The sequence below is a fragment of the Mesocricetus auratus genome, unplaced genomic scaffold (genome assembly GCF_017639785.1).
Source record: "Mesocricetus auratus isolate SY011 unplaced genomic scaffold, BCM_Maur_2.0 Super-Scaffold_100053, whole genome shotgun sequence".
NCBI lineage: Eukaryota > Metazoa > Chordata > Mammalia > Rodentia > Cricetidae > Mesocricetus > Mesocricetus auratus.
This window is the reverse complement of record NW_024429230.1, coordinates 2,082,330-2,091,551: the sequence shown is the minus strand read 5'-3', so window position 1 is coordinate 2,091,551 and position 9,222 is coordinate 2,082,330.

The window sequence follows — 9,222 nt, the reverse complement described above, 5'->3', positions numbered from 1 at the left end:
CTTACCCATATTATGAATTAACATGTAGCCATTTTTTATTTCCAAATATATCATTTTCTCTGACACAAATCTGAGGCATTTACTCTGTAAATGTACAGTGTGTGGGCAGGGCTTAATGGTCATTGGAGACAGACAGGTGCCTGAGCAAAAAATTACAGGGGTGGAAAAGATGGTGATTCCTTCCCAATATTAAAGACACAAGCCTGGCGTTGGTGGCACACACCTTTAATCCTAGTACTCGGGAGGCAGAGGCAGGCGGATCTCTATGAGTTCAAGGCCAGCCTGGTCTACAAGAGCGAGTTCCAGGACAGCCTCCAATGCCACAGAGAAACCCTCTCTCGAAAAACCAAAAAATAAATAAATAAAGACACAGCTCACACTCCTATATAAAAGACAGGTTAGCGTTTAATCATGGCTTTATATTACTCACAATCCACCAAACCTAAGAGCTCAAACACCCAAGATATATTATTGATTTTTTTTTAGATTATTGATTTTTACGCTTAGGTTGAATGAAGCATGGATAGGCATACAGAAATATACATGAACAAAAAGTATAATCCAACAGAAAGTAGGTATCCCAAATGGCCTGTCCAGATGCCCACCCCCCAAAGAAAAAACTATAAGAAGGACCCTTTCTAAAAAGGAAGGGTTTGGCCAGGAGTTGGTGGCACATGCCTTTAATCTCAGCACTCAGGAGGTAGAGGCAGGCGCATCTCTGTGAATTCAAGGCCAGCCTGGTCTACAGAGTGAGTTCTAGGACAGGCCCCAAAACAACACAGAGAAACCCTGTCTCAGAAAAAAAAAAAAAAAAAAGGAAGGGTTTGGTTTTGTCAATATATTGCTGGGAATTGAACTAATGTCTATACCAGCACTCCGCCACTGAGCTATACCCCCACCCCTTTTAAACTCTACAAAGCCAGGTCTCTCACTGAGTTGCCCAGGCAACCCTTGAGTTTGCCATCTTCCTGCTTCAGCCTCCCAAGCAGCTGAAATTACAAGCCTGCACCACCAGGCCCCATGGAGGTCTTAAACTGGGAAAATGCTGACTAAAGTCCTTGCTGTGTAAACGCTGGTGTCAAGACAGGATCTCTAGAACCCCCATGAGAGAGGTAGTCCACCTGTAATCCCCATGAGAGATGGGCAGTCCACCTGTAACCCCCCCATGAGATGGGCTGTCCACCTGTAACCCCCATGAGATGGGCAGTCCACCTGTAACCCCCCCATGAGATGAGCAGTCCACCTGTAACCCCCATGAGATGGGCAGTCCACCTGTAACCCCCCCCATGAGATGAGCAGTCCACCTGTAACCTCCCCCATGAGATGGGCAGTCCACCTGTAACCCCCATGAGATGTGCAGTCCACCTGTAACCCCCCCCATGAGATGAGCAGTCCACCTGTAACCTCCCCCATGAGATGGGCAGTCCACCTGTAACCCCCATGAGATGGGCAGTCCACCTGTAACCCCCCCCATGAGATGTGCAGTCCACCTGTAACCCCCCATGAGAGATGTGCAGTCCACCTGTAACCTCCCCATGAGATGAGCAGTCCACCTGTAACCCCCATGAGATGGGCAGTCCACCTGTAACCCCCCCATGAGATGGGCAGTCCACCTGTAACCTCCCCATGAGATGGGCAGTCCACCTGTAACCCCCCATGAGATGAGCAGTCCACCTGTAACCCCCATGAGATGAGCAGTCCACCTGTAACCCCCATGAGATGTGCAGTCCACCTGTAACCCCCATGAGATGAGCAGTCCACCTGTAACCCCCCATGAGATGAGCAGTCCACCTGTAACCCCCCCATGAGATGTGCAGTCCACCTGTAACCCCCCCATGAGATGAGCAGTCCACCTGTAACCCAGCACTCAGGAAGCAGACGTGGGGTCCCTGGGGCAAGATGGCCAGCTGAACTAGTAAATTGGCAAGCTCTGGACTTAGCAAGAGACCCTGGTTCAGTAAATTAGAGAACCATCAATGAAGAAACATGCATGTGTACACATTTGCACATGCCCCCACATGCAAAATATCCGCCATGTCCAGCGCAGCTTTGGTCCGGGAACCCTGGCTAGGGTCGGTGAGGGAATAGAGAAAGGAGGAGTGTATGTGACACTGAGACCAGGTGGGTGTCTCTAACTGCTGCCACTGCAACCTGTAATCTCAGCCTGTTTACCAGCGCAGGGCAGGGGCTAGCCAGTCTTGGCAGGGGGTGTCTGTAGACGGTGGTCTCAAGCCACAGACACCTGGAGGAGGAAGGTACAGTTGCTAGTTTTACACTGGTCAGCCTTCCAAAGGCATTCATACCTCCCGAGGGACGTATTGCTATTCTTCCTCAGCTTGATCCATATGGTAACAGCTTTGCCAATTGTCCCATGGGGTTGAGGACTTAGGGAAAGGAAGGGAGAAAGGGAAAGAGAGGACACACAGAGAATCCGGAAGGCATGGGTCCACTGTGAGCCCGTGGTTGAGTGAGGCTGCTCTGCCACACCCCACACAGCAGTGGGACAGGCACGTTTTGTTGGCAGAGGTGCTGGAGTCACTTGGGTGTTATAGGACAGATAGTGGCGAGACAACTCTTGAGTCAGGTGCCAAAGTCCTCCGTGACTCAAAAGGAGTGATCGGGTCATAAAGGATAATAGGGCTTGGGGTATGATCCAGTGGAAAGGTATTGCCTGGTGTGTGTAAGATCTGGGGTTCAGCCCCCAGCACCACAACAAAAACAGAACACACTAGCTAGCTGATGGCACCTCAATCTTTTTTTTTTTTTTTTTTTTTTTTTTGGTTTTTTTCGAGACAGGGTTTCTCTGTGTAGCTTTGGAGGCTGTCCTGGAACTCACTTGGTAGTCCAGGCTGGCCTCGAACTCACAGAGATCCGCCTGCCTCTACCTCCCAAGTGCTGGGATTAAAGGCGTGCGCCACCAACGCCCGGCTGCACCTCAATCTTTTTGTAGTTGTTGTTTTGTTTTTGTTTTTCGAGACAGGTTCTCTCAGTGTAGCTTTGGAGCCTGTCTTGGAACTCGCTCTGTAGACCAAGGTGGCCTCAAACTCACTGAGATGCACCTGCCTCTGCCTCTGCCTCCCGAGTGCTGGGATTGAAGGTGTGTACCACCACTGCCCAGCCATGAGCCTCAATCCTGTATGTGAAGAAAGCAGCCGCCCTTCATCCACAGGCTGGGTGTGGGGAGAATGAGAGACTGGGTAGCCTTTCCGGGCAAAGAGGAGAAGGAAAGCATTCCGTGGAGCCACACAAGACACAAGCACCCTGAGGGTTTTAGAGATGGGGTAGCAGAGAAGTTCAAACCCGGAAGGAGGGCGCGTGCAGACAGGTGGAAGGCAGGAGGAGCAGAAATGCACACAGGGACTGGTATTTGGGTATCCTTGGGGAGGTTAGCGCCAGCTCCCTGTGAAGGATATCTGGATTAGCTGATCTCCAAGGTTAAGCCAGTACGTGTGATAACCACTCCTACTGTGCATGAAGAACAGTGTGCATGAGTTCCGGTCCACAACTTTTTAAGCACACTGCATCATGAAAAACACTGACCTAGACAGTGATGTCCCAGAAGTAAATTAGGGAAGGACAGCTTCTTCAGCTTTCCAGATCACAACAGAGTTGGGCCCTCTCTAGCTTAATCTAGCTAGTGATAATTAGGGCAGGCAGTGGATCTGCTCCCAACTCTGCTACCCAGAGTTAGCACGGAGCCTGATGAGAGAGGACGTTGTCAGCATCTAGTCAGCAACCTGGAGCACTGGCAACGTTATTATTGCGTTAATTTGCTATTTATTGTTGTTCTTCTGTTTTGTTTTTCCAGACAGGGTTTCTCTGTGCAGCTCTCACTGTCCTGGAACTCGATCTGTAGACCAGCCTAGCCTTAAGCTCACAGAGATCCACCTGTGATCTGCCTCCCCGTGCTGGGATTAAAGACCTGTGCCACCACTGCCCAGCTTAATTGTTTTTTGGGTTTTGTTTTGTTTTTGTTTTTTTGAGACAGGCTCTCTCTGTGTAGCTTTGGAGGCTCTCCTGGCACTTGCTCTGTAGACCAGGCTGGCCTCGAACTCACAGAGATCTGCCTGCCTCTGCCCCTCAAGTGTTGGGATCAAAGGGGTGTGCCACCAACGCCCAGCTTTAATTTGCTATTTTTAACAAATTTTATTTTGTATTTTTGATATACATGAGTATTTTGCCTGAATGTGAACCATGTGACTATCTGGTGCCCACAGAGCCCCTGGAACTGGAGTTACACATGCGGGTGCTGCGACCTGAACCCCAGTCTTCTTCCTTCAAGAACAGCAAGTGGGTTTTTTTCCCAAGACAGGGTGGGCTTACACCACCACTGCCCTGCATCACAAGTGTTCTTTTTTTTTTAGTTTTTATTTATTATGTATACAATCTTCTGCCTGCATGCCAGCAGAAGGCACCAGACCTCATTCAAGATGGTTGTGAGCCACCAAGGCCACCATGTGGTTGCCGGGAATTGAACTCAGGACCTCTGGAAGAACAATCAGTGCTCTTAACTGCTGAGCCATCTCTCCAGCCCAACACAAGTGTTCTTAACTACTGAGCCATCTTGGTCTGGTGCTGGTAACTCGCGCCTTTAATCCCAGCACTTGGGAGGCAGAGGTAGGCATTCTCTGAGTTTGAGACCAGCCTGGTCTACAGAGTGAGTTCCAGGATAGTTACAGAGTGAGACCCTGTCTCCAAAAGGAAATGAAAAAAGAAAAAAGGAAACAAAACCACTGAGCAATCTCTCTAGAGCCCAAAGCTCAACTTGTTAGTGCGTTAGACCCCCAGTGCAGACAATACATTTTAACACTTTAAAATCTTCAAGTTAGGGCTGGAGAGATGGCTCAGAGGTTAAGAGCACTGACTGCTCTTCCAGAGGTCCTGAGTTCAATTCCCAGCAACCACATGGTGGCTCACAACCATCTACAATGAGATCTGGTGCCTTTTCCTGGCTTGCAGACATACAGAGGCACGATATTATATTCATAATAAATTTAAAAAATCTTTTTAAAAAAAGGTGTGTACCACTACTCCTGGCTGAGAAAACTTTAAAAAAAATCTTCAAGTTATAAAATAACAAACTTTTAATATGTAAGTTTTTTTCAATTAAAATTTACCTATATTGATGTTCTCTCTCTTTTTTCTTTTTGGGTTTTGAGACAGGGTTTCTCCGTAGCTCTGGGGGTGGGAAACAGAGTTTGAGCCCAGCTCTGCTATAGCCAGAGGCAGCGGCTCCTAACAACCAGGAACACTGCTACCGGTTCCAAGCCTTCCCCACTGAGGCAGACTGATAGAAACAAAGGAGAAGTCAACGGCTTTAGGCCTGTGGTGGCTTTTGTCCACTGGCAGAAGCTGCCTTCCTAGCTTGTAAGCTTTGGGTGAGGGCCTGCACCTCCACAGAAACTAATCAGGGATCAGGAGCTGGTCACTGCTGAGACTGCCTCATGGCGGGCACCCCACGCTTTCTCTATCTACTGTGTGGCTGCCCCGTGTCTCTAGAGTTGGTGTGGGAGGCAGTGGCAGGAAGATGAGAGAATTCTGGGCCCCGGGAAGTCACAAGGGCAATTTGGCAGGCTGCCTAGACACTCCACACAGAGCGAAACAGAGGAGGAAGCAGAGGGACAATGGGCCATTATTTCTAGCTGTGGGAGGGTGATCAGTTGGTACAGGGTGACCTGCCATCCCTCCCACTAGCCGGCATTGAGCTTTGGTTGAGATCAACTAGATATCAAATTGTTCGGTTCACACCCTGCGTCTGGAGCAAAGGGTGGAGGGCTGGTGAGAATGGTCCGAGTGACTCAGAGAGAGACCGCCCCCCCTTCTCCAGTCTGCACACTGCTGAGGGATGGACACACTCTGAGCACATGACTGCCTCAGAACCTCGTCACCAAGCAATCCACACAGCAGCTGAGCACAGGCTATGGGGCCTCTAGGACATGGCCCAAACCCGAAGTCCTAACAGCACAGCCTTGTCAAATGCTAATCCCATAAGGAACTACTAGAATTTACACACACAAAGAGATAGGATGGGTTTGGAAATCCATGAGTTAAACCAACATTAATCCACTTCTTCTTTAAGTAGAATTTCTTAGAGCTCTGCTATTCTGTATGATAAACCAGAGAGGGTGCAACCCAGCCCATTTTCTCAAGAAGGATCTGGAGAGCCAGAGTGACACAGAAAGGATGCCAACTGGAAACAACATCCCCAACATAGCTGTCCGGAAATTTAACCAGTTCTGGGTCGTAACGGTAACCATGAAGCGGACTGTTTAGATCTACCAGTGCTCTAGCTGTTGCCCAGGAGGACCCACTCAAAGACAGGCAGCTGCTCCCAGCTGGGGACAAGTAGGACTAGTGGGTGGGGGGCTCTTACAATGGCCCTTCCTTGCAAAGAACAAGACTTGTCAAGCAAGGCACCTTGGCCTGAAGATGCTTTCTCCTAGTGGGCTCCTCTTAGGGCTGTATCTTCTTGGACCACAATCTGAAGCCTCTCCCCTTTCTCATTGGTCCTCAAGCGCATCCCTTCAACATAGGTCTTTTTAAATTTTGTCTTATTATTACCTGGGGGAGGCATGTGTCATGGAGCATGTGTAGAGGTCAGAGGACAACTTTGTGGAGTCAGGTCTCTCCTTCTGCCTTAACCTGGGTTCCAGGGCTCAAACTCCGGTCGTTGGGTTTACACAGCAAGCCCCTGGACCCGCTGAGCCATTTCACTGACCTTCAACACGTCTCTCACACCTCTTCCTTATCGCTTGTCCGCAACTGCTGCTCAAAGGCCACGCTACCCACCTGTCTCCGGTCCACTTGTAAAGTCTCACCAGACTCAGCCCCGACTGGAGACCCCAGTCACTTTATTTTTTTATTTTTTGTTTTTGTTTTTTTTTTTAGGTTTGGTGAGACAGGGTTTCTCTGTGGCTTAAGGGAGCTCCTGATTAAGTGACTGTACAGCTTGTGCATCACGTGAAATGTGAGAGCCCTGGGTGCATTGCAGGGGCTCAAAGAACAGACACACCAGGGTAGTTTACGGTTTCAGGTGGGTTCCCCCCTCCAGGGTAGTTTATGGTGCTCCTTCATTAACATGGGTTTCTTTAAACCCTATACTGCTTGCAAGACTATTTTAGCAGTGAAAGCCTTAACTCAGAGGAACTACAATAATAATAATAATAAAAGGGTCACCAAAAGGTCACAATTAAGACATTGAGAATATGTAATTTCTTGCCTAGGTCAAGCCTGCCTTCCTGTGTCATTCAGGATGCCAGGCCACCTTGGTCTAGGAGTTTTCTTCAGTCTTGGTAGCCCAAACCACTGTGGCTTCCAGAGTGACTCACTGTGGGGCTTGGTCGGAGGACGCTACCTGTGTACCTCAGCCTCTAGAGAGGCTTGATGAAGGGTTCCAACCTGTTTCAGAGCTTACTGCTCTGCTGGGAGGAGACACTATTCCCCAAGGTTATTGTTGAAGCCACATCTCCAAGGAAATGTTATCCAAGTGCAGAAAAGGAAGGCTGGGGTAGGTACAGTTCAGAGGCCTGTGTTCAATTCCCAGCTTTCTCTGACTACCCCTGCCCCAGCACACACACACACACACACACACACACACACACACACACACAGGAAGGAAGGAAGGAAGGAAGGAAGGAAGGAAGGAAGGAAGGAAGAAAGTTCAATGGAAAAACAAAAACAGGACAAAACACCTCCTGATTGGGAACCTAGCTCTGGGCTTAGTAGACAAGTATGTATTTTGTAGCCAGGTTCCTACCCCAGAGCCTCCTTCCGTTCTGTCAGATGACCCTCTGTGGCCTTCATTTCAGTAGTCTATGTGCATGTGTGATTGGGACCTTTCGTTTGGTGGCAGGGTTTTTCGTTTGTTGCACAGAATGCTGGGAGTGGTACCTGTGGTGTGAGGGAGACACTCATGAGGTCCCAGCAGTCACAGTGTACCAGAGATGCCCTCCCCTTCCAAATGGCGTCCATTTTCTCTGAGTTCCAGCAAGTATCTGAGACAAGTTACAGAGACACACTTTCAGAAGGAACCAGAGCTTTCTGCAGTGAGCCAAACTGCAAGTTCAGTTCATTCAGGATGACAAGGGCCAGCTGAAGAGGCTGATTTGGCTGAATCATAAGACACATTAAAAAGAAATTCACTTTATTCCCTTCCAGAATGTCATGGGCTGTGCTAATAAGATGCTCCTCTGTGTAAGTCTTGAGAATCTGCTTTAATAGATGAGAATGATTCCTAAGTCAACTCATCCATTGTTCCTATGGAACGAGCTACTTGTTAGTATTGAAATGGCTGTGCTTGTCTATATCACAGTATTTTAGCTAACCTTGTGTTGTCTGTAAGTGGTATAAAGTATCCAACTGTCGTTATCTGTGAATTAGTAAAGTCTCAGACAATGCTCTCTTAGCATGACATCAGGGATCATGTGGGTCTGGAGGCATGGCACAGTGGCAGAGTGCTTGTCCCCAGTACTCGTCTGCACACCAAAAAAGTTAAATTCTCTCTAAAAGGCTTTTTCACAGGCTCTTTTGATCACAAGGGCCACCACTAGTCTTTCAGATTCTGTGGCACATATTCTCTCCATGAGCATTTATCAAGCAACTAGTATATGTCAGACACCAATACTACTCCATAACAGAAATATGAATAAATATTGTCAAAACCCTTAGGGAGCATGATGAAGGCCTCAGAGTTAAATGGTCCCTTAAATATGGAGGATGTGGGCTAGGCAGTGGTGGTGTGTGCCTTTAATCCCAGCACTTGGCAGGCAGAGGCAGGTGGATCTCTGGGAGTTCGAGGCCAGCCTGGTGTGCAGAGTGAGTGCCAAGATAGGCTCCAAAGCTACACAGAGAAACCCTGTCTTGAAAAACAAAACAAAGAAACAAGCCAAAAAAAATGGAGAATGCATTTGTCTGGCAGAGGGGGAGGGTAGCATATGCAGGAAAGAGCTGCTGCCTGCCTCCCATTGCTGACACCAAACTCCAGCTTCTTCATCCCAACATGAACGGAAGGCCAGCAGCTCTCCAGGAATCTTCTGGAAGCAGGTCAGGGCTGCTGAGACATGCCGCTTCGTGGACTGAGCAGCTTCCAGGTTCTCAACCTCTCCAGCATGATTATTGCCACTGTCTGATTACAGCCACTGTGATGTAATAAGCCAATAAATCCCCTTGCCTTTCTGTTTTATTGAGAATGTGTCTCACTTCGTAGCCTGGCTGGCCTCAAAC